The 27064-nt window shown below is 41.9% G+C and overlaps 1 protein-coding gene across 2 annotated transcripts in view; it reads left to right on the top strand.

Annotated features, from left to right (window-relative positions):
• The window catches only part of znf407 (zinc finger protein 407), a 527544-nt gene that overhangs the window by 12177 nt on the left and 488303 nt on the right, over positions 1-27064 (top strand). The window contains exon 1 of one of the 2 annotated variants that reach the window (XM_033019074.1): positions 7484-7622. The exons of the other annotated variant lie outside the window; for it this stretch is intronic. The gene's annotated coding sequence lies outside the window, so the exon portion shown is untranslated. Of the gene's footprint in view, positions 1-7483; positions 7623-27064 lie in introns of those variants that run through there. 2 annotated transcript variants of the gene reach the window in all.

Here is a 27064-nt window from a genome sequence, read left to right as displayed (position 1 = left end):
TTTTGTTAAACATTTCAAGATCTTAAGGATATGTACCAAAAAACCACATGAGGAGATGTTTGGAAAGTTACCCAAAAGCTTCGTCAACGAGGGAGGGGGATTTTAAGGAGTGTTTACGAAGAAGGTGGAGCGGAAGTGCTTAATATAGCAGGCAGAAGAGGAAAATTAAATCTGTGATGTGATGGGAGTCTGGCTACCGTACCCAGCTCTGACAGCACGTGACTGCATAGAACACAGCACAGGAATACGTCCTTTGGCTCAGAATGTCTGTGCCAACCATGAACTAACCCCTATCTTCTTGCACATGATCCATATCCCTCGATTCCCAGATGTTCACGTGTCTGCCAAAATGCCTCAACACTGCGATGGTATCTGTTTCCACTACTTTCACTTGCAGTGCATTCTAGGCATCCACCGCTCTCTGTGAGTATTTAAAAAAAAAACATGCTCCACTCAATTCCTCAAAACTTTTCCCTTCTCGTCTTCAACCTATGCCAGCTGGTATTTGACATTCCTACCCTGCATAAATGACTATCTAGCACATCTATACAATCAATGAAGTTGTGAACCAATTGTGTTTTTATTGGGTCCAGCCATCTGTGTAACCATAGAATGAAGTTGACCAACATGTGAGTGTCCAGTGTCAAGTTTGGGAAAAAATAATAAAGACTTGGGTTTGGATTAAGTTCAGGCTGTCTTTGGTGAAATAAGTCCCCGGTCTAGTCTCCCTAAGACAGGCCATCCATCTCAAGCTCCATCATGGGAAAAGATCATCAGATGGACAAACGGAACGATTCAAGAACCTGCTCATAGACTCTTGGAAAAAATGCAACTTCTCCTGCCTCCTGGGAATCCCTGTCAAAGTACAGATGGAGTATTTGGGATCTAAAAACCTTATCTATATGCCAGGAGCAAGTGGCAGAAAGAGCTTGTTTACCAGCCCATCCCATCGGCCACTTCCTGCCCCATCTGTGCTAGAGATTTCCACAGTCCTGAACCGTTATCTCTGAGCTTACAGAACCGGAGTAAAGGAAATTGGTCCTCAATTCCAGGGAATTGTCTAAGAGGAGAAATTGTGCAAGATGTATGGCATTCTTTCAGTTAGTTCAAAAGAGCAATTGGTGAGGAAGAAAAAAACTCACTTTGCTCGGAGAAAGTCAAAATCATAAAAGGCTTTGCCCTTCTAACTAACTTATACCTGGCCTAAAAGAAAACTAATCCAGAGAGCAGGCGGAAAAGCAAATAAAATATTTGAAATTCAATCTTAAGATTCTGTGGATCTTAAACATTGAATTACATCTTGCACCTTGATCCAAAAATATCTTTTGTAATGTGTTCACTGTCATACATTTTAAGAAAAATGAGGCTTTGTGAGGAGAAATTGACAGATTGTAAAAGAAAGCCTTTGCAGTACTGGTCACTTCAGTGTGTCTTCGTGTGCTCCCTGTGATGTGGATTATAAAGGCGGAAATTGGAATGAGAGGTATCTGAATCACATAAATAAGGCTCTCAGAGGGCAATTAAGAATCAACTTTATTGGTGGATCAGAAGACATATTTATCCCAGACAGCACATTTCTTTCCCTGAAGGACATCAGTGAGCTAGATGGATTTTTACAACAATTCTGTCACCGTCATTGATGTTTGCTTGATATTTCAATTTTAATTAACTAAAATTAAATTCTTCTGCTGCAGTGATTAGATTTGGACTTGTGTCTGCATCTGTAGTCCAAGTATGTATTCAATGTAATGACAATTAGTTCAGCCACAATCACTATTCTACTTTTTACTTTAGAGAAACAACGCGTCCTTCGTCCCACCGAGTCTGCACCGACCAGCGATCCGCGCACGCTAACAATATCCTAAACAAACTAGGGATAATTTACTATTTTACCAAGCCAATTAGCCTACCAACCTGTACGTCTTTTGAGTGTGGGAGGAAACCAGAGCACCCGGAGAAAACTCACGCAGGTCACGGGGAGAATATACAAATTCCGTACTGTACCCATACTGTATCCATACAAATAACGAAAGACCAACTATAGCATATTAATTTGTCCATGCAATAAATATTGAGGTATCATCCAATCTTCTTTCAAGTCCATCTTGTTACAAAGTTGACATCGCAGTCATCGTCCATCCTGAAAAGGACGCAAGTTTCCGGCGACAATCAGTGGGAGCCATCACTTGTTACAATAGATGATGGTGGTTGCAGAATTAGCTCAGGATACTTTCAGTTTCCAGCCCCGCGACGTGGACGCTTCTGCTATGGGGCCATCATCCAATAAATTCCAAGGATTTAGCTTTCCTGGTCCTTTTCATGTTTTGATTATTAAGAAACTTCCAATGTGAGTCTGATATTTACTTTTCATTAATTTGAATCTACCTCTGCCTTTGCATGGTCACTTATGTTCCACATTAACCACTCTCTGGAATGTTAGCTATTATTTATATCATAAAACCACTTCAGCCATCTCTTTTTTTTTTTTTTTTTTTTAATATTTTATTTTATTAGAAGTAAGTACAGTCATATGGCACCAAAGTGCCTAATATATATTTTCATAATACATTTTATGTACAACTTCTTTTTTTTTTTTTGTTACACTGAAAAAAGATTAGAATAAGAAAAAGAAGTTAGATAGTAAAGGATAGAAAGATGTGAAATATATAGTGTGTGAAAAAAGAAAACGAGTAAATGAAAAAAGTTGAGAGAGAGAATAGAGAGAAGAAAAGAAAAAAAGAGGAGATCATTATTTATAGTCTTGACCAACCCTCGTCCAGTCCTGAAACAGTTATTTTTTACAATTGTGTTGCACCATATGATTCCAAAAAAACGACGAATGGAGACCAACTCGTTATGAATTGGTCTGATTTATCCATTAGGAGGAATCGCATTTCCTTCAGCCATCTCTAATGGTCCAAAGCCCAGGTTTCTCCAGGGTCTCCTCCATAACCTCTGACAAAGGAGATCAATCCTATGATTCTTCCCTGCATTATCCCCAGTGCCTGCATATCATCCTCCTGCCTCAGTTAAGTTGAATTAGATTTTTTGTGGTTGTGCTATAGTTTGACCAAAGTACAGGTAGATCTGCTATAAAACAGTTGTTTGCATTCCCAAGTAACCTTGAATCTTAGAAAATCACATTATTAAAACAAATGTCCCAATAGGGAAAAGAGGGTTAACAGCGTGAGTGTTTAACAAAGTTTTGCGATACGAACAAAGTTATTTTTTACTTTAATAGCTATAAATATATTTTACTTACTGCAAGCTGAAAATGGTAAAGGCTTTATGTTACATTATTTAATAGAGTATAATTGCACAATTGTCAATAGAAGTGATTGTTTGTCAATTTCAGTGGCCACCCACTTAAAACTGACAGCCTGTGCTCTTAAGAGATCACCGTGTCTGATTTCTGTGGGGAGGTTACATGGCAGCAACATTTTTTTCTCAAGACTTTTTTTCTGGTTGTTAATTTTCAAAGCATCTCTTAAGTGGCTCCCTAGTTATCAATCTAAAATATGTTATATGCAGTTTGTTAACTGCACAAAACAGTGTTCCCTAATTCATGTTTAGTATTTTGCTGCCTATCCTTTGCATGCAATGACTGCTTGAAGTCTGCAATTCATGGACATCACCAGCTGCTGGATGTCTTCTCTGGTGATGCTCTGCCAGGCCTGTATTGCAGTCATCTTTAGCTTATACTTGTTTTGGGGGCTAGTCCACTTCAGTATTCGCTCCAGCATATAAAAGGCATGCTCAATTGGGTTCAGATTGGGTGAGTGACTTGGTCACTCAAGAATTCACCATGTTTTAGCTTTGAAAAACTCATTTGTTGCTTTAAGGGCCTGTCCCACGATGCGAGAAAAAAAAATCAAACTCGTGGTACCTCATCACGAGTATTTTTTTACTCTTGGAATTTTTTTCACAGTTGAAAAAACTTAGCGTTTCCGCATTTCCCGCTAAGAGACATCCACGAGCTCCGACGTACCCGCTACGTACATTCTATGTACTTACCACGAGTTTGATTTTTTATTTTTTAACTCGGAGAAAGCTCTTGGGTGAACTCGCATCGTGGGACAGGCCCTTTAGCAGTATGTTTGGGATCATTGTCTTGCTGTAGAATGAACTGCCGGCCAATGAGTTTTGAGGCATTTGTTTGAACTTGAGCAGATGGGATGTGTCTATACAATTCAGAATTCATTTTTCCAGAACTGTGGTTGCTCTTTTAAGTACTTCTTGGCAAACTGTAACCTGGCCATCCTATTTTTGCAGCAAACCAGTGGTTTGCATCTTGCAGTGTAGTCTCTGTATTTTTGTTTATGAAGTCTTCTGCGGACAGTGGTCATTGACAAATCCACACATGACTCCTGAATAGACACTCCAGCAGTTTGTGTCTATCTTTGGTATAACCAGCATCTGCAGTTCCTTCCTAAACACTTTAGATAAGTTTTGTAATAGATGGTGCTAGAAAAACAAACATTTCAGAACATTATTTAAGATGGTATGAAAAAATTTAAGAAGCTGTCAAAAGACAGACAGCATACATTCTGTCGTGTACCTGCTGGTATAATGTAGGTAGCAACTAATTGCAACAAAACAAGAGCTAGGAATCCATTGTGTCCACTGGTGTGAACATTGATTCAATGTAGCACCTCTGGCCTGGAAGTAAGATGGCGTTGAAGTGATGCAATTCTTTGCGTGTTGGCCCAAGAGGATCTACCAATACCAATACCTCCACTCAGTACCACTGAAAGCTGGATGCCAGCTCCAGGTCCGCAGCAGGTCTTAAATCCACTACTTTCTGACCCAGTGGTGTGAGTTCTGTTCGTGGGTAATTTTGCCATGATTGAAAATTAAAATGTTTTGCTATATGAATAGATGCTTTAACATAAAGTTTAAATCACAGCTTTAGCAGCCGGGGCAGTACATGCAAAGAAGCGCTTTTGCCAATGCTCTGGGCATCATGGTCAGCATGGATGAGTTGGGCTGAAGGGCCTATTTCCATGCTGCATAACTTTATGACTTTATATCAATTTGCTAAAACTCACTTTGAAACTCACTAGAAAATATTTTGAAGTTTGTATTTACTTATGTTTTGTCCAGCCGTTTTACCTTACTGTATTTTATTGTCAGTTTGTGTATGCAAACTGACAATACCTTTGTTTAGGTGACATACTGCCGATTAATTCATAGCTCATAGGAGCAGAATTTTATTCTGAGGCTATGCCCTCTGGTTCTAGACTGTCCCACTAGTGCAAACACCCTCCCCACATCCACTCTAGCCCGACCTTTCGTTATCCAGTAAGATTCAATGAGATCCCCCTCATCCATCTAAATTTCAGCACCATTCATATGATCATGCGGTAAGAGCATAATTAGGCCATTTGGCCCATCGTCTATACCTTCTAACCCAATTTTCCAGCCTTCTCCCCATAACTGACACCCGTACTAATCAAGTATCGATCACTGCCTTAAAAATATCCACTGACTTGGCCTCCACAGCCTTCTGTGGCAAAGAAATCAACAAGTTCACCAACCTCTGACTAAATATATTCCTCCTCATCTCCTTCTTAACAGAACGTCTTTTACTCTCCTACTAGTGGAAATATCCTCTCCACATCCACTCTAGCCAAACCTTTCACAATTCTATACGTTTCAATGAGGTCCCCCCCTCATTGAGGCCCAGTTGCCATCAAACGCTCATCATATGTTAACTTACTCATTCTTGGGATCATTCTTTTAAACCTCCTCTGGACCCTCTCCAGAGCCAGCACATCCTTCCGCAGATATAGAAACATAGAAACATAGAAATTAGGTGCAGGAGTAGGCCATTCGGCCCTTCGAGCCTGCACCGCCATTCAATATGATCATGGCTGATCATCCAACTCAGTATCCCGTACCTGCCTTCTCTCCATACCCTCTGATCCCCTTAGCCACAAGGGCCACATCTAACTCCCTCTTAAATATAGCCAATGAACTGGCCTCGACTACCCTCTGTGGCAGGGAGTTCCAGAGATTCACCACTCTCTGTGTGAAAAAAGTTCTTCTCATCTCGGTTTTAAAGGATTTCCCCCTTATCCTTAAGCTGTGACCCCTTGTCCTGGACTTCCCCAACAGCGGGAGCAATTTTCCTGCATCTAGCCTGTCCAACCCCTTAAGAACCCCTTATGATGTCCAAAATTGCTCACAATATTCCAAATGCCTTATAGAGCCTCAGCATTATATCAAAGGTAGACACAAAATACTGGAGTAACTCAGCGGCGGGCAGCATCTCCATTAAAGCAGCATTAAACCAGAATCTGCAGTTCTTTCCTACACATTTTCTCAGTATTACATCGCTGTTTTTGCATACAAGCCCTCTTGAAAGAAATCTCATTTGTTTACTACTGATTCGACTCGCAGATTAACCTTTTGGGAATCCTGCACCAGTACTCCCAAGTCCCTTTGCACATTCTCTCCCCATTTAGAAAATAGTCTACGCATTTATTCCTACTACCCAAATGCATGACTCCACACTTTGCTACACTATATTGCGTCTGCTATTTCTCTGCCTACTCCCCAACCTGTCCAAGTCCTGCTGCAGAGTCCCTGCTTTCTCTACACTACCTGCCCCTCCACCTACTTTCGTATCATCCACAAACTTGGCCACAAGACTTCAATCCCCTCATCCAATCCAATCATTAATATACAACGTGAAGAGCAGCGGACCCATCACCGAGCCCAGTGGAACTCTACTAATCACTGGCAGCCAACCAGAAAAAGCCCCCTTTATTGCCGCTCTACTTGCCTTCTGCCAGCCAATCAACCTGCTATCCATTCTAGTATCTGCCCTTTGATGCCATCGGCTCTCATCCTCCTTAGCAGCCTCCTGTGTGGCACCTTATCAAAGGTTTTCTGAAGATCTAGGTAAACAACATCTACTGATTTTCCTTTGTTTGTCCTGCTATTTACTGACAAATTTGTCAGGCAAGACCTCCCCTTCACAAAGTCATGCAGACTTTGGCCTATTTTATCGTGAACTTCTAAATACTCTGTAACCTCATCCTTTATAATGGACTAAAATCTTAACACTTTGGCCAACGAGAGTTGTTTTTTAAATGTGCTATATAAATAAATGTGACTTGACTTGACTTGACTTGACTTGACTTGACTCTCTACTTTCCACCTGAGACACGATCACCATCTTGGCTACACTGCTGATCTCGAGGTTGTGGAGGTCCTGTGTGATAAGCCTTATGGACGTGGAACGGTGCGGGGGTGGGGGGAATTCTGGTTAGTGCCCTGATCTAGCTAAATCTGCCTCGTTATGGGTTAATGTGCAACACAATGCACAAATACAGCAGAAAGGTCAACTTCAGTCATCTGTGCCTCGTGGACTTTTAATGGGTAACTTTTGTCAATACTCTGTGACTACTTATAAATTTAGCGCTTCCTCCTTTTAATGTCTCCTTTGGTAGAGAGAGCACAAACTATCCAGAGTTTGGAATTACGAGGAATGATCTTGTTGAAATATACAGAATTCTGATGGGCTTAAAAGGGCCTTCAGGGATGATATTTGACTGACCAGGTATCCATAGCCAGAGGTCACAGTCTCAAAATAGTGGCTGGGTCATTCAGAAAAGGTAAGAGATTTCTTCACTCACAGGGTAGTGATTTTTTTCAAAAATTATGGCCAAGAGTTCTGTGAAATGTTAGTCACTGGGCAGATTTAAGGCAGAGATCACTAGCCTTCTGGATATTAAGGGAAGTGAGAATTAATGGGTGTGTAGGAAAGTGTGGCTCTGAGGTGAAAGTTCAGCCATAATCTTATTATAACTTCAAAGTAAGGGGAAGGGATTGAGTGGCCTATTCCTGCTACTTTTTGTTTTATTTTCTTATGATTTTTAACTTCTAGCAAACTGGTTATGCTGTTATTTGTGTCTTCTAGAGAGACATTATTAGAATTAGAATTAGAATAACGTTTATTGTCATTTGAACCTAAGTTCAAACGAAATTACGTTTCTGCAGTCATACAAACAAGAAAAAAACCAAGACACACAATTAACACAATTTACATAAACATCCTTCACAGTGAATCTCCAAACACCTCCTCACTGTGATGGAAGGCAAAGTCTTGTATCTCCCCTGTTCTTTTATTCTTCTCCCGATGTTAAAGCCCCCAGCGGGCGATGGTAGTCCCGCGGCCGTTAAGGCCGCGCCGGGCGATAGTAGGCCCTGCTCCGGGTCCCAATGTTGGAGCCCCCGGCGGGCGAGCGCTGGCAAGTCCCGTGGGCGTTAAAGCCGCGCCGGGCGATGTAAGGCCCTGTCCGGGTCGTCTTCAACCCCGCAATTCGGGCGGGAGAAGTTGCCTTTGCGGGAGCTCCGAAAAGCGGTCTCCCACCAGGGACCCGCGAGCTCCCGATGTTACCGTCCACCGGGCCTGCGGCTGGAGCCTCCGAAGCTCCGAAGTCGGGTAGCAGCCGCGCACCACTACAGCTCTCCGCGCTCCGAAGCCGATGGTGAGTCCGCAGGCTCCGCGACTGGCGCTCCCAGGTCGTTCCGGTTGGAGGCCGCTCCACGGTGCTAGGCCCCAACGGCAACGGAGACCCGACAGGGAAAAGATCGGGTCCCCCATACAGGGAAGAGATTTAAAAGTTTCCCCCACCCCCCACATATACACAGCTAAAAATAATATATAAACTACAACCAAAAACATGCACTAACAGTACAAAAAGAAAAAAAAAAAGACAGACGAACTGCAGTGGCCGCTGCCGCGAGGCGTCGCCACTTCCGGCAAGTATTAAAGGGATCTCTTGGCACTGCGAGAGGAAAGGCAATGAAGTTCTCCCAACAAAGTGGACAACCATGCTCAATATTACTAAACTAGATTGCTCTTTATAAAATAAATGGTCTTTAGACCTGACTGCTCAACTTGAGCGCATGCATGAACTGTGGGTTATACCTGGCTCCTGTAATTATGTTGAATTGAATTGAATTTCCTTTATTGCTATTCAAACAAGTTTGAACAAAATTTCGTACCATGCAGTCATGACAGAAAAAAGGAACAAAACACACAATGAACACAATTTAACACAAACATCCATCACAGTAAATCTCCAGGGACCTCCATCTGTGATGGAAGGCAAAATATCTTATCTCTTCCTTGCTTGTTCTCCCACTGCGTCGTGGCGATCAAAGCTCTCGATGTTAAAGCCCCCGCTGGGTGATGGTAAATCCCGCAGCCGATTTTAAGCTCCGCGAACGGGCTGATTCAAACTCCGCGATTCGAGGCAAACGAAGCTGCTGTTGCGGGAGCTCCCGAAAATCGGTCGCCAACCAGGGACCTGCATGCCCCCGATGTTACCGTCCACAGGGCTCGCGGCCGAAGCCTCCGAAGCTCCGAAATCGGGTCTCAGCCACAGCGCCACCACAGCCTCCGAAGTCAGCCAGCTCCGCGAAGGTGAGTCCACAGGCTCTGCCACCGGAGCCCCCAAGGTCGATTCCAGTTGGAGGCCGCCAGCTCCACGATATTAGGACTCAGCGCGGACGGAGACGGAGATACGACAAGGAAAAGGTCGCATCCCTGTTGAGATTTTAAAAAAGTTTCCCCCAACCCCCACATATACACAACTAAAAATAGACTAAAACATACATCTAACAAGACAAAAATAAAACAAAAAATGGAAAGACAGACGGACTGCAGGCGAGCTTGGGCAGCGCTGCCACTTCCGGATTGCAACTACCATTGAAAAATAGAACCAATTGCACAGATTTTAACCATGGTTTACAGGAGCTTGCTGGGACCAAATTGGATGCTGATTTTACCTGCATTCCAACAGTGACTACAATTCCTAAACAATCCGAGGTTACACAAGGTACTAAATAAATCCGAGTTGTTCTGACTAGGGCAAGAATGCTACCTGGTGCTCCGGGGGGGACTCGTGTAATATGTCTTCCGTCCTTTATCTACTCTTTGAATTATCAATGAATTATCAACTCATTGATGCACAGAACTTCATGTAAAATTAGCATCAATGTTTTATGCATCAATGAGTTGAATTTTACCAAAGCAGTTTCCAGTCACTTCGTTTTGACTGTGATGAATATTGATGTTATGAGGTCAGTCTGCCTCATCCCTGCCCATTGACCCCCTGGGATAGATCATTTTGCTTCTGTGTCACATTCCATCTATGCTCACACCTGCAAAGTGGGAAGGCTGTCCAATTTAAACAAGTGTGTCATGCCGGCAAGCAGCTGATGTGAACCCAATTCTTCACGCCTGGAATTTAGGACTCTCAGCATCTTGAGTTACTTCACTTGCTAGGCAAGAGCTCATACTTGATTAAAGCAATATAAAGTGTGGAAGGATATTTTATTTCATCATTAATTCTAATGGGAAGGGAGGTAGTGAGATTAGCGATCAAGTAAAAAATAAAATAGTCACACAATTTACAATATAAGTAAGCAAGGTGGCTTCCTGGTTCTTATATTCACAGCCCCAACCTGTGCAGGCAAGCATACCATATGTCTTCTTTACCACTCTATCAACTTATAGTGCCACTATCAGGGAGCAATGGACTAAGACCCTCTATACATCAATGCGGTTAAGTATTTTGTAAATTTGAATTGTTTTTTTAAATCTAGGCGCTTTTTCTGACATCACAATATGCTTCATTCTCTCGTGAGCCAAAACTATCATTCTCCATGAAAGCTTCCTCCCATCCTTTTTCATTTAACGTTATCAGTAGACTGGATTACAACCTCCTGGGTTACAAACACCCAACAGATGGACACCCAGTACATACAAATTAGCATTAGGGAGTGATGGATGGGGATGGACTTACTAGCTGCTGCAGGGCTGCCAGCATTTGACGGGTGGGAACCGGCCAATTCTATCTCCCAATTCCTTCTTCCCCCCCCACCCACCTTCACCCGCCATCTCCACCCCCACCCCCCCCATCTCTAAGCAGCAACAATCGGGATCCGCTACGATCTGAGCAAAACTGGTAGCACTGAGCAGACTTGCTTGCTCACTCACTAGGTAAGTGAGGCCGGCTGGCGGCTGCTTTTCCCCATGCCTGTGGCAGCTATTTCTGTGATATTCTCCCACGTACAGTTTTTGCTCATTTCTAATGTACCAACAGTTCAAGTTAGGAAGAGAACTCTGTCGAAATTGGGTTCTTCCGATATACCGATTCTTTTCTCTCTCGGGTTTATCCAGCTTCACTTTAAGTTCATCTCTGTTATTTGCCTCAACCACTCCTTTGTTGTGTTTGGAAGATGACCAAGCTCTTTTAAATAACGTTATTTAAGCTCCTCAATCATGAGCGTGGCATTTTTTTGTATAGCAGTTTAGAACTAAGGTAGGCACAGTGGCACAGCAGTAGAGGTACTGCCTTATAGCTCCAGAGACCCGGGTTCGATCCTGACTACATTTGCTATCTGTATGGAGTTTGTTCATTCTCCCTGTGACACGTTTGTTTTCTCTGGAAGCTCTAGTTTCCTCCCACATTCCAAAGATGTACAGGTTCGTAGGTTAATTGGCTTTTGTAAAAATTATAAATTGTCCCCTTTGTGTAGGATAGTGCTAGGGTACGGGTATCGCTGGTCGGCGTGGGCGGAAGGGTCTGAACCCACCTGGTCATGGGGAGAACGTACTGACAGCACCCGTTATCAAGATCGAACCTGGGTCTCTGGCCCTATAAAGCAGCAACTCTGGTGCGGTGACACTGTGCCTCCGTGCCGCCCTAGAAAATATCCTTGTAAATCTTCTGTGCACTCTTTCCAGGTTATAAACATCCTTCCCAGAGCAGGGTGACTAAAACGGAACAGAGTACTCCACGTGTGGCCTCACCAACGCATTGTACAACTGTAACATAATGTCTCAACTTTTATACTCAATGTGTTTAAGAAGGAACTGCAGATGCTGTAAAATCTAAGGTAGACAAAAATGCTGGAGAAAGTCAGCGGGTGAGGCAGCATCTATAGAGCGAAGGAAATAGGCAACGTTTCGGGCCGAAATCCCTTCTTCAGTCTGAGGGAGGGTTTCGGCCCGAAACGTTGCCTATTTCCTTCGCTCCATAGATGCTGTCTCACCCGCTGAGTTTCTCCAGCACTTTTGTCTACCTTTTATACTCAATGCCCTGACTGATGAAGGTCAACGTACCAAAGGCCACCTTCACCATCCTATCTACCCTATGACACCACTATCAGGTTCCAATGTACCTATATTTCTAGATCCCTCTGTTCTACAACATTTCCCAGGGCTTAGAAACAAAATGCTGGAGTAACTCAGCGGGACAGGCAGCATCACTGGAGAGAAGGAATGGGTGACGTTTTGGGTCAAGAACTTTCTACAGACTGATGTCAGGGGAGAGAGAGATACATAGATAAGGAAGTGTAAGTTGTGAAAACAGGGCAAAGTGAATGGAGTTCAAGGAAAATGTAGAATAGATCATTGTTAGCTGGGAGAAGCTAATCTCCATTCCCTTTGTCCTGTCTTCACATCTTACACTTCCCGCTGAGTTACTCCAGCATTTTGTATCTATCTTCGGTTTAAACCAGCATCTTCATACACATTTCCCAGGGCTTTGCCATTCACTGTGAATGTCCTGCCATTCTCAAAATGCATCACCTCGCGCTTATCTGCATAGAACTCCATTAGCCATTTCTCAGCTCATTTGCCCAGCTGATTGAGACCCTGCTGTAATATCCTCATGCTGGGTTTGGAAAGAGTGAAATAGAAACAAAGAATGCTAAAAAAAAAAACAATGAGCAGCTCAGGAAGCATTTGCAGGAAGTGAAACGGAATGAACATTTCAGGTTGAGGACCTTCCATCAAAACTGGAAAATTTGAAGAAAAAACTGTTCAAAGATGCAGGGAGGGTATGGGACAAAGGGAATAACTGATGAATTGACACCATGTCCTCAAGCTGATTCCACTGTTTAGTGGGCTGTCTAGCTCATAGATGAATGAGGGTGGTTAGAGAAAGAGAAGACAAATAAAGGAATATGTAAAAATCATGAACTGCATGACAGAGCTGTTTTGAATCATTGGAATCACCTAAATAACCCAGCATCTGCCCTCACAGATATACATACCCGTAAACCTTAACCTCCAACCCTAAATCTATCTTGTAACATAAATCTATCTTGTTTTTTGGTTACAGGTTTTGGGAATGATGCAAACGTTAACTGTTTCTCTGTCCATAAATTCTTCTTGGCTTAGGTGTTTCCATTATTTTCTGTTTTTATTTCCGATTTCTAGCATCTGTACTTCTTATGATTCCCAATTACAGCAGGGAGACTGGACATTAAACTGAATGTGGTATTGGGAAAAAATCTTCACGGGCTGCTATAATGTGATATTTGCATACCTGAAAACATAATATTATAGAAAATAGTATTATAAAAACACTTGTGTCAATGCAGGATAGCAGATTAGAGGCTAGACTGTTTTATAGATTAGATTAGATTAGATTAGATTTTACTTTATTAATGTTTATTAATTATACATGTAGTAACAAAATTATTTCCTGCAGTATTTACAAAAATAAAGATATTTTCAATAGCTATATGTTTCGTTTTTGTTACTGCAATTTAAAACATGCTAAAGGCAATACATTTAATTACTTAATAGAATATAGTTGCACATTTTCTAATAGAAGAGATTGCATAATTTCCAATACCACCCATGGATTCAGTAGCCCCTGTTCTTCAGTGACGATGGTGTCTGGGGAGGTGGGTTGGGTTACTTGAAAACATTTTTCTTCCCCCAAGCCTTTTGTTTTTCATGACAGCTTTTTTTCTGCTTGTCAGTTTCCAAAATAACTTTTAAGTGGTTTGCTTGTTCCTGATCGAAATTGTATAATACAGATAGTGTTCCCTAATTCGTCAAGCACGTTATATCCAACTTGGGTAATGGAAACATGTTCTAGCAGATCGACCAGGTACTTGAATTGTACCACCACATCTCCAGGAGACACAAGGAACTGCAGATGCTGGAATCTTGTGCAGAACACAAAGTGCTCGAGTAACACCTCTTTGTTTGAAAGTTTGTGTTCTATGCAAGATTCCAGCATCTGCAGCTCCTTGCATCACTTCTACAGATGCTACCTGACCCGCTGACTTACTCTAGCACTTTGTGTTCAACTGCAACCCCGGGAATGGCACCAACTGATGAAAATGAATTTTGCATCCATGTCCTGTAAAAGTAGCAGATCTGCAAAGAGGAGAACACAGTCAACATGTACAGAGTCTCAGTGTCATCTGGCGAGGGCATTTTTATCTTGCATACAATTTCACTCTGATGCCTGCTTCACTTCAGTCCTGTTCAGAGGCAGCGAGTGGATAGGGAATGGATAGAGCAATAAATACAAATTCAATTGCCACTTTCAAAATGATATTGGATAAACACCTGAATGAGAAAACAGTTGAGTCAGGTGGGATTAACTGGATGGCTCTCCAAATGAGTAACTCCAGCTTTGATGGACTGCCTGAAGAAGGGTCTCAACCCAAGATGTCCCCAATCCATTTCCTGCACAGATGCTGCCTGATCCCCTAGTTACTCCAGCACTTTGTGTTAAGCATCTAATTAGTGGCCACTAGGTGTCAGACATGCCTCAGATTTGGAAGTATGCACAGTGCCCGGCTACTGTACAACTGTTAGTGAGTCTGCTCGATATTTCTGTTTAGATTGAAGTACAGGCTGGTGAATGGATCATTGTCTGCTGCGATTTTCAATTGCCATGTTAAGTCTGGCTTACTCTGTGACACTGGCATGTTCAATGCATGCACACAATCAATCAATCAATCAATCAGATTTATTCATCACGTACACAATAAAATGCAGTGAAATGAACTTGCCAGCAGCAGTACAATAAAAAAGAACACACAATAAAAATTTAACACAAACATCCACCGCAGCATTCTTCACTGTGGCGGAAGGCACAAAGTACAGTCAGTCCTCCACCATTGTTCCCTCGTGGTCAGGGCCATAAACCTCCGCAGCGTCGCCGCAGCGGGCAGCCAGATGTACAGGCCCTCTCAGTATTCCCATTTGATAATGGGCTTTTGCTTTTTGATAATAGGATTGTTTATACGGTTTTCATGCATCTGCTGTAGATGTCTGTCTGAATTATTAAAACCACTCTGAAGTTCAGCATATTTGCATGGTGCAATGCTGGCCCAAACAAATTTGGAAGTATTCATTTATAACCTTATAGCTCTATGGATTTTCGTGTAGCTCCATTTCAGAATTTCACTGCTCAATGTGTAACAGGGGAAAGAAGGAAACTGTTTTATTAACACCATCTGTCGGAGAATGCAAACTACCTAAGTGTATGTCAAACAAATCTTAAATGATTTCTTCTACTTAGAGCTAGAGTTATTTTCATTTTAAAAACACAAGATCAAGAATCTTAGCTTGCACCAGTGCTAGAAGTGCAAATGCTGACTTAAGTGTCTCTTTGTTACATTCTCTTTAGTTTCCTAGATGCCAGTAATTTGGAGGATATGCACTATGAAAGCAATTGGAATGATATCAATACTGTATGACAGAATAATAGGTTCCTAGTACTTGAGGGAAAGCCTATATAATGTGATGCTGACTTTCAAATTTGTTGCAGTAGAGTTGGGCTACATAGGATCAATTGATGAACAATAAGCATTTTACTTGAAAAAAAATGCAGGAAATCTGAACAAAGCACAGCTGGACAAACTCAACAGATCAGACTGCATCTGCGGAGTGGTCTGTGTTTTAGGTTGACAACTTTTTCTTCGGAATTGGATATTTGTCAGATCAAATAAGTTGTAAAATGCATTTTAAAGTTTCAGGAGGAGGGGAAGTAAGCGGGGAAAAGGGGGAGCAAAATGGAAATCTGTGATAGGATGGAAGGTAGAAGAGCTGAAATGGGAAAGGGGTAATAGTGAGCTAGGAGGCGATGAGATAAGTATAAGAACAAAAGAGGAGTTTAGGAGGTGCAGATGGGTGTAAGAACTATCATGTACTTTGTTAAGAAATATGGTGCTGTTCCTTCATTGTGCTTGAGACTTGCTGCAAAACACCAGCAAGCGGCAGAACTGTTCACTTAACTGTGATAGTTCACTGAAATATAATTGAATTGGAGATTCTGACCATGGTTTTCTAAGAATCCATGGCAATAAGTTGGAAAGAAAACATTATGCACATAAATGTTACAATTTACTGAAGCCAATTAAACTACAAAACTGTATGTCTTTGGAGTGTAGGAGGAAACTAAAGCACCTGGAGGAAACCCATGTAGTCACAGAGAGAACGTATAAAATCCTTTCAGGCAGCACTTGTGGTCAGGATCAAACCCGGATCCCTGGCGCTTTAAGGCAGCAACTCTACCGCTACGCCACTGTGCCGCCCTAATGTTCACAACTCCATAAGCTTTAAAACGCAAAATGCAGAAGGGAAATGGATGAGTGATGTTTCAGATCAGGACCATTCTTCAGACTAATTGTAGTAGGGGGAGCAAACTGGAAAGGAGAAGGTGGAAGATAGACGCAAAATGTTGAAGTAGCTCAGTGGGCTCACCCATTCCTTCTCTCCAGAGATCCTGCCTGTCCCGCTGAGTTACTCCATCATTTTGTGTCTATCTTCAGTTTAAACCAGCATCTGCAGTTCCTTCCTACACAAGTGATAGGTGGATACGTGTGAGGATAGTCCAGGTGGAGTAAGGTAAGGCGGGAGGTTTGATCAGCAGATGGGTGGAATAAATGGCAAAGCTTACAGATATCAAGAAGAAAAAAAGATGTCAGATGAAAAGAGAAGAGGAGCGAAACATATAGACAGAGGGAGGAATGTCGGTTGAAGGGGAAAGACCCAAACGGAATATGAGGTTGTGTTCCTCCAGTTTGCGTGTGGCCTCACTCAGGCAATGGAGATGGCCAAGGACAGAACGGTCGGTCCAAAGGGAGCTCTGAAATCTTATTAACAAGTCAGATTAAAGAAAATCCCTGGGGTTTTTATACATATATTTTTAAAAGGAGGTTAACGGGGGAGAAGGTTGGACCACTCGAGGATTAAGGAAGGAAGTGATGCTTGGAGTTAGAGGAAATAGATGGGGCACTAAACGGGTACTTTGCATCTGTATTCACCAAGGAGAAGGGTGTGGAGATCAGTGCATGGTATATTAATATGCTAGGGCAGTTTGAGATCAAGAAGGAGATGGCGTAGGGTCTCTTGAAAACATAAAGGTGGATAGATCTCTAGGGCCTGATAGGATCTATCCCACATTATTCAGAGAGGCGAATGAGGAGCTTTCCCGACTCCACACAGTGGCTTTCCCGACTCCACACAGCGGCTTTCCCGACTCCACACAGCAGCTTTCCCGACTCCACACAGCAGCTTTCCCGACTCCACTTTTGCGCAATCAATTAGCACGGCTTGTTTACTCAGCCCCGCCTCCGGGGTTTTTATTCTCCAGCGGGTGCCAGAAGGGGCGTTACCTTCATGGTGACTGACAGGCGGGAAAACCAATCTGTTAATCTCACGATTTTTTATACCTTCGCAACTTTTCTCATATTTCACCGATCAGAATAGAACGTGGTGTCTTGGAGTAGAGGAGAACGGAGAGTAAGGTGGCGAAAAAATCCTAGCGATATAGGGTAGTGTTTTTGCGCAAATTTAATTACAACGCACACCGGAAGTGGTCAAGATGAGAGTTTTAGTAATAGTATAGATAGAAGATGGATCAGTAACAGATATGGCTAGAGGAATGGCAAATAGCAGAGCAAGTGTTAGGTGTTTCAGGTAGGGAGTTTGAATGTAAGAAGAAAGTATACAATTAATGGCAAGACATTTTGCAGCATTGATATACAGAGGGATCATGAGGTCCAAGACCATAACTTCCTGAAAGTAGCAGCAAGTAGATAGTGTAGTTAAGAAGGTGTATGGAATGCTTTCCATCATAGGTCAGGGCATTGAATTTAATTGTCATGGAATCATGTTTCAGCTTTACAACACTTTGGTTAGGCTGCATCTTGTATTTAAGATTGAGATTTAACAACTGAGGAAAAGTAAAGGAAACATTTGAGATTTAAGAACTGAGGAAAATGGAAAGGAAACAAGAAAAAGAGAACTATAGAAAAATAGGACAATTTAAATTTGGTATAGAAAGAGATAGAGCAAGAGAAAGATTAATTAAAAAAACATAACATTTGAAACTTTTATAATCTTTAAGTAGAGATTACTACATACAGGGACGAGGGTACCAGTTTCGATTCTCAATTTGTGATGAACTGATTAGCATTGCAGTAACACCAATCACATTTTTAGGAAGTGCTTTCATTAAGCACTTCCAGCCTTGGCATAATGAGAGGAGTTAATTGTCGATTGCTCTGCAAATCCAACAGGTTTTACAAATATATGGAAAGCTCAGGATAAGATGCAGTTTCTATAAAGCAAACTATGCAGCGAGATTAATCAACCTGCAGATCCTGAGGAATCTTAACTCACGGTGCATATCTTGGTTGATTTTGCACATCACTACTGTCATGGTTTGTTAAGAGAGTTGTTTTTCCTTGCCTTCTCTGGCAGTGAACCGAATGGCCTCGCTCATCCAGCTCATTGAAAATGTAAAATGACATATAACCATATAACAATTAAAGCACGGAAACAGGCCATCTCGACTCTTCTAGTCCGTGCCGAACACGTATTCTCCCCTAGTCCCATATACCTGCGCTCAGACCATAACCCTCCATTCCTTTCCCGTCCATATAACTATCCAATTTATTTTTAAATGATAAAAACGAACCTGCCTCCACCACCTTCACTGGAAGCTCATTCCACACAGCCACCACTCTCTGAGTAAAGAAGTTCCCCCTCATGTTACCCCTAAACTTCAGTCCCTTAATTCTCAAGTCATGACATAGGCTTTAATATTATTTTTCTCCCTACCCTGATGCATCTAGATTATTCAGCATGGCAAAATCTGGAAGTGTGCAGATGACCTGCTTTTCAGGGACACATTTGTAAGTTGTATCATTGATTTTTTTTGTAACCATTCAAATTCTATTTCTCCGAAACTAATACTGCTAAAATGACTGATTAACCAGTCAATTCATCCTTGCTGCAATGTTGGTCATGCAGAATGACCAGCAGTGTCCTTCAAAAGCAGTTCATGCTGCACAGTCCTATGAGACACTCTGATATAATGAGCCACTATATAAATTAAAGCATTTTTGTAATTAACTCTCTGAAGAAAGATTAGAGATATGTATAATTTTATTTAAGCAGCAAGCTGCTACAATGTAGAAATGGGGTGGAAGTAGGTTCAACGAGAGCCTTCAAAAGAGAGTTTAAGGAACTGCAGATGCTGGAAAATCGAAGGTACACAAAAATTCTGGAGAAACTCAGCGGGCGCAGCAGCATCTATGGAGTGAAGGAAATAGGCAACGATACGGGCCGAAACCCTTCTTCATAATGAGCTCCATAGATGCTGCTGCACCCGCTGAGTTTCTCCAGCATTTTTGTGTGCCTTCAAAAGGGAATTGGATAAATGGGGAAAGCGTGGAGAGTGTGCTTCATAAATATTTGCGCATTTGAAAGATAGACGCATTTTATAGTGCCTTTTACATTTCTTTCAGAATGTCACTATTGTCTTATAGCCAATGACCTACTTCTGAAATGAGGTGCTTTATCAAGTATAGAAGACACTACAGTTGGTTAGAATTGGTCATGAAATTTCCTCCACCCTGACCCTCAACATAGAAACATAGAAAATAGGTGCAGGAGTAGGTGCTTCGAGCCTGCACCGCCATTCAATATGATCATGGCTGATCATCCAACTCAGTATCCTGTACCTGCCTTCTCTCCATACCCCCTGATCCCTTTAGCCACAAGGGCCACATCTAACTCCCTCTTAAATATAGCCAATGAACTGGCCTCAACTACCTTCTGTGGCAGAGAATTCCAGAGATTCACCACTCTCTGTGTGAAAAATGTTTTTCTCATCTCGGTCCTAAAAGATTTCCCCCTTATCCTTAAACTGTGACCCCTTGTCCTGGACTTCCCCAACATCCGGAACAATCTTCCTGCATCTAGCCTGTCCAACCCTTTAAGAACCCCCAACACTGGTGCCCCTCCCCTGGAATACTTCCTGTGCACTCATCCTGGCCAAGTGCAGTGCCAACTCAATCGTTGAGTTGGCCGATAATACCACTGTTGTCGGCCAGATGGGCAGCAATAATGAGGCTAGTTACAGGGTGAAAATCGGGAAGATACCAGGAAAGCAATGCTCTTGACCGCCTGAACTTGCAGAGAGTGGTGAACACAGCCCAGTCCGTCAATTCAACCCATCCAGTTCATCTTCATTGTCCATTGCATCAGGAAGGCCTGAAACAATGTCAAGGATGCCCGCCACCCTGGCCATTCCCTTCTCACCCTTCTATCTTCTCGTGGCAGACGCTGGAAAAATGTTCCCAATGTTGGGCGAGTCCAGAACCAGGGGCCACAGTCTTAGAATAAAGGGGAGGTCATTTAAGACTGAGGTGAGAAAAATCTTTTTCACCCAGAGAGTTGTGAATTTATGGAATTCCCTGCCACAGAGGGCAGTGGAGGCCAAATCACTGGATGGATTTAAGAGAGAGTTAGATAGAGCTCTAGGGGCTAGTGGAGTCAAGGGATATGGGGAGAAGGCAGGCATGGGTTATTGACGGGACGATCAGCCATGATCACAATGAATGGCGGTGCTGGCTCGAAGGGCCGAATGGCCTCCTCCAGCACCTATTTTCTAAGTTTCTATATAGGAACTTGAAATCCAGGATGTTCCGACTTAAGAACAGCTTTTACCCTTCTGTTATCAGGCCCATGAACCAGTCAGCTCTTTCACACCTCTTTCCCAGGGGTACTGCCTCATATTCTTATTCTTAACTTTACCTCATTTAGTTATTTTATTATTGTACTTTAATTTTTTTTTGCATTACAGTCTTTGTACATTCTGCTGTTTTGCACTTATTTATTTATTGTGATATTAATCATTACCGTATATATACTTTTTTGTTTACGCTATGAGCTTCATGTGAACAAGGAATTTCATTGCGCCCTGGTGTAGATGACAATAAACTAGTCTGAATTTGAATCTGAATCTGACATGCCAGTCAATTTGTCTCTGCAAACTCCCAGTGTGATAATGACCAGATGATGTGTTTTAGTGATGTTGAATGAGGGTTAGTGACAGGGTGCTGGAGATAACTCCCCTATTCTGCTGGATGATGACACAAGATCTACTGTGTTCACTCAAGAGAGCTGTGTGGTCTTGGTTTAATCATCTGCAAGTGGCTGACTGTGCATAGATTTTTGTGCTCAAGTGTTTTGGGTGGATATTCACTGAGATCCTGTGACTTCGAGGCAGAGATGTTGCTCAGCGAAGGTTGCAAATGCATTCTAAAATAACGTAAGACAAGTATAAGATCAAAAGAAATAACAGGAGGTGGCCACATCTCCTCAAGCATAATCTGCCATTCAATAAGATCATGGCCAATCAATGTACTTAAAGCAAGCTATCCCATTTGATCAGCATGTCCCTGGATTCCTCTAATATCAAAAAGCTATTGATTTCTGCTTTGAACATATTCATTGACCGAGCACCCACAGCCCTCTGGAACAGAGAGCTCGCAACTGCCTGTGTTAAAATTAGTTCCCCTTATCTTGAATCGTTGCCCCAGTTCTATATGCTCTTGCTATAGTTAATAGCCATTCAGCATCCAGCTGACCATTCCCTCTCCATAAGATGTTCACCCCTTATCTGTGATGTTTTAGGTGGTGGTAAAAGGAAGCATGTCGAAAACAAGGAGGAGCTTGCTATTTTTAATTAAGAACTTGTCTTGGTGCTTGTGCAAGATTGAGATTAGCCACATTATCTTTTACTTCATCCTCCTCAGCCCGCACTTAGAGAAAGAAATGGATATTACAGAATGTTGCGGTCTTGTTTCTTTAAAACGTTCTAATTTTTTGTCCTTTATAAAGAAGAAATGTATCTTCTCCCCAAGGAAGACTGTAGTATCTTCTATTCAGTAAAGCACATAATCTGCTTGGGGAGCTTACAACCCAATGGTATGAACATTGAATTCTCCGATTTCAATGTTGGATTCTCCAATTTCAACCCTCATACCCTGCCTCTCTTTCCTGTGTGCCCCCATCCCAGTCTGTACTAATTTCTCCCACTATTTCCCATGCATTCACTCTGCTCCTTTTCCTTTCTTTGTACACTAATCTTCCAGCCCAAAGTCCCTCATTCCCTTTTATCTCTCCTTTGCCCTCTTCCTCCCTTCCCTTTCTGCCTATATCCCCCCCTCTGGCTTTACATTTCACTCATTTTCTCTCCTGTTCTGATACCTTTTTATGTTCTTTGTACTTCTGTCCTTTGTCACTGTCTCCATCTATCTGCCATCCATCATGTTGGTGGTGACTGAAATGATTCGAGGATGATGTGTTGGATGCAGAGGCTGGTGGGGTGAAAGGTGAGGACTCTATTCTTGTTCCGTCTGGGGGGAAGAGGGAGTGAGAGCAGAACTGTGGAACACAGGAAATGCAGGTGAGGGATCCATCTATGAGAGCAGGGGGGAATTCACATTTGCTAAATCTCAGATGTCGTAGAATGTAAAGCTTCATCTTGGGAGTAGATGCAGCGGCGACGGAGAAACTGAGAGCAGAGGATAATGTCTTTGCAAGAGACAGGGTGGGAGGTTGTGTCGTCCAGATAACTGGGAGTTGATAGGTTTGTAGTAGGCGTCAGTCGATAGTCTGTCCCCTGTGATGGAAAGGGAGAGATTAAGAAATGGGGCAGAGGTGTCAGAGATAATACAGATACATTTGAGAGCAGGGTGAAACGTAATGGTGAAGTTAATGAAAACAATGAATTCTACTCAGGTGCAGGAGGCAGCCCCGATGAAGTCGATGATGTTGTTGTAGACGTCGGTCGATAGTCTGTCCCCTGTCATGAAGATGGAGAAATCAACAAAGGGGAGAAAGGTGTCAGAGATAGTATGAAGGGGGAGAGTATCTCATGCCAGTCTTTGTCTTGCCCCAACCTCTCTTTTCCAGCATTCTCCCCCTAATACAATCGGTCCGAAAAAGATTCCAGCCCGAAACACCACCTTTCCATTTCCTCCACAGCATCTGCCTGACCCACTGAGTTCCTCCAGAATTTTGTGTTTTGTTTCATTCATCCAGTTGTTTTCCATTTTATCGGCCTCACAAATCTCTGGAAACAGCTTCCAACCCATGGCCTATCTGTCCTCTTGGTAAACACAAAATTACTTTCTTACTTCTCCCAGTGGCCCTGTTCAAATACTGCTAAAATGTGATTTTAAATAACCAAAAACACAAACAAAGTAACCTGTCATTTCATCAATCTTGATCGGTTAACCTTTTTAGATTTGTGGATTGCACTTGTGAATCTCCTTTGCCCCTACTCCAGTTGTTTTCTTTTTTTAAATTAGTCGGTGCCATTTACTGACGGTTTTGCTTACATAATACCTCATCTTTAGGTTTGGAATCAGTGGCTCAGAATAATTGCTAACACTGATATGGAGAATAGGGCTGCTGTCAGGAGTGCAGCACCCTACTGCTATTGGAATGCCCTCAGGAAGCTGAGGAGAACTTCTTTGCAGTAGCTCATTTGTAGAGGAGCTGAATGAAAAGACCCTGCAGGATTTTGGTTCTGTACCCCATCATTCAATGTATGTGGTAATCTATAAATGCCTGCACCTCATGACATCGAACTGGCAGGTAGCCATTTTCTTTATTTCATGCTAATTCCCCAGTGAAGCTCTCAGATTCCATAACAAGTCTCTATCTGTAGTTGCACAAATCCTGGTTTACTTCAGGGCTAATTAAATCGGCAAGATAACTTTAAATGAAGGGACACATTAGGAAGTTAGGATAGCAGGGGGGCATTCAATTCTTTAACCCTGTACTGCAATTTGAATGAATGATCAGCTTTGGTTTCATCCGCCTTACTGTTATTTGTAATAACCTTGCCTAACAAATTTATAGTTTACAGTTGCTCCCCTTCCCAGCTTCTTCATTGTTCTGTACTCAGCAGATTTTACTATAAGACATTCAGTTTTAAGGATTCATCAATTATATTTTCGACCAACTCAGCAATTTGCAGCATAAATACTAATATGCCAAAGGACACATAACTTAATCTATGTCTCACCAACTCTGGTTCAGAGCACACATCTCTCCTACCAGTTAACAGCAATTATTTAAATCATTACTCTGGTCACTGCAATTTTTTGCTTATTAGTTCAAATGTATTTCATATTTTACAAGTAATATTTAATCTCTTTCCAAAGTAGGTCTGAGCAGGCTTGTACAATCTTTATTGATGGCAATGTTTGCAGAACATTGCAGTAATTCCCTGAAACTTTGTAGGTGCTGTAAGCAACATCTGCTGGACTCTTGGTTATAAAACAAGCTATTCTCTAGAAAATCTTCTGTTCCACAATGTTAGTGTAAGTGTATTCACCAGCACAATCCACGCCTCCCACCCTCTTTCTTTTGGTTATAATTAGAGCCAGGATTTTGCCATAAATGCCACGTGCCTTTTCATGCCTTTTTTTGATGATTTCACCAAGATAATGCCTTTTCCACGATCGAGTGCCTAAATCAGCCTTTTTTTGCCGTTTTGCTAAAAGATCGTGCTATTTTCTCTAATTGTACCGTGTTTACATGACGTTTTCTATGTTAACACGTTAATATTAATGTTATTATTAACATGTTAACATAGTATAACTTACAAGAACATTTCCACCACCGGTGCAAAACCGGGGGCGCCACCGTCGGTCGTTCATTCGTTTGTGCCGCTGCCCGCTGGTTCAGCCTTCTCCAAGATCTATTTAAGAAAGAACTGCAGATGCTGGAAAAGGCATTCATTGATGCTGGAATTCCACTGTGGAAATTGGAAAACAAATCTCTCGGAGGTTTTTTAGAGAAATTCACAGAGGAACATTTACCTAGCGAGTCATCATTATGGAAAAATTATGTTTACATCAACTTCAACATTGTTGTGCAGAAAATTAGAGATGAAGTTGCATGCAACAAAATATGGATCTCAATATAGGAAACAATCGATGCTGTGGGGAGATATGTTGCCAATGTGGTCATCGGTACACTGGAGGCAGGTCAACAATCAAAGGAGTATTTGTTGACATCGGAAGTATTGGAGAAGTCAAACAGCTCAACTATTGCTCAGTTGTTTACAACTTCACTTGCTGTACTTTGGCCAGATGGTATAAAACACGAGAATATTCTTCTGTTTGTGACTGATGCAGCTCCGTACATGAAAAAAGCTGCTTGTGCTCTTAAAGCTTTATTCCCCAAAATGTTGCATTTGACATGCTTAGCTCAAGGACTTCATAGAATTGCTGAGCACATACGTAGCTTGTTTCCAAATGTCGATTGCCCAGTTTCCAATGTCAAGAAAATCTTCCTCAAAGCACCGTCACGTGTGCAGTTGTTCAAGAAAATGGCATCTCAGATTCTGCTAGCTCCTCAACGCGTTTTGACTAGGTGGGGTACATTCCCTCCACCGCGATCTTGTGTTTATTGCTTCCAATTTTGCAAACTTCCCACAAGTTATCACTTCCCTTGAGAAATGTGGCAAAACATTAGAGAATAACTTGCAGGTTTTCAACAAAGTAACTGACGATATCCGTAAAATTCCTGGCGATGTAGGTAAAGATATACAAGGAAAATGTGAGAGAGTGATTTTAGCTAACAAAAATCTTGAAGAAATATAAAATATAGCTCAAAGTTATATAAATATAAATATAAGTTCTCAAAGGTAATTGTAATGCACACGATATCAACATGAATAGAGAGTCTGTAGCTTGTTTCGGGTATGCACCAGTGACCTCAGCTCAGGTAGAATTAAGTTTTTTACAACTGAAGCATATTCTGTCTGTTAGACGGCATAGTTTTACACCAGTTAATTTGAAAAAAAATGCTAGTAATTATGTGCAACCAGGCAACTTTGGTCATTTAATGTAGTATACCTTTATATTATCATTTTTAACCATATTTTGGTGGTGGAAATACATGCCTTTTATGCCTTTTTTGTAAATAAATGCCTTTTCGTGCCTTTTTTGTAATTTTATTATACCTTTTTGCCTGCCTATTTCAGAGTTTATTAGTGCCTAAACATCCTGGCTCTAATTATAATGTTAGCCACAGTTCATTTGGTTGCATTCTTGACATTGAGTCAGCAGGTTGTGGGTTAAAGCACAGTCTAAAAATGAGTACCAAAAACAAGCCTAGGAGTCCAGTTTAGGGCTCCCTCTCTCTGGCTTTACATTTCAGTCTTCTTATCTTTGTCTCCTTTTAATCTCTAGTCTTTGTCTACCTATCTGCAATCGAACCCACCTTACCTGTATCCAGAGATCACTTACCAGGTTTTGTCCTGTTTTCACCTGTTTTCCAGCTTACTCGCCCCATTAAAGTCTGATAAAGGGTCCTACCGCAAAACATTGCCTATCCATGTTCTCCAGAGATGTGCCTGAACTGCTAAGTTACTTCAGGACTTGTCTTCTCACCTGTTCAGAATCAAAGATACCATTATGTGTTTCTGCTATTTTAAAAAGGGAGGGAGAGAGAAAACGGGGAATTACAGACCAGTTAGTCTAACGTCGGTAGTGGGGAAACTGCTAGAATCAGTTATTAAAGATGGGATAGCAGCACATTTGGATAGTGGTGAAATCATTGGACAAAGTCAGCATGGATTTATGAAGGGTAAATCATGTCTGACGAATCTTATAGAATTTTTCGAGGATGTAACTAGTAGAGTGGATAAGGGAGAACCAGTGGATGTGTTATATCTGGACTTTCAGAAGTCTTTCGACAAGGTCCCACATAAGAGATTAGTATACAAACTTAAAGCATACGGTATTGGGGGTTCAGTATTGATGTGGATAGAGAACTGGCTGGCAGACAGGAAGCAAAGAGTAGGAGTAAACGGGTCCTTTTCACAATGGCAGGCAGTGACTAGTGGGGTACCACAAGGCTCAGTTCTGGGACCCCAGCTATTTACGATATATATTAATGATTTGGACG

Source organism: Amblyraja radiata, chromosome 4 (assembly GCF_010909765.2).
Source record: "Amblyraja radiata isolate CabotCenter1 chromosome 4, sAmbRad1.1.pri, whole genome shotgun sequence".
NCBI classification, from domain to species: domain Eukaryota; kingdom Metazoa; phylum Chordata; class Chondrichthyes; order Rajiformes; family Rajidae; genus Amblyraja; species Amblyraja radiata.
Note: the sequence above shows the minus strand (reverse complement) of the source record. Positions and strands in the feature narration are given on the sequence as shown.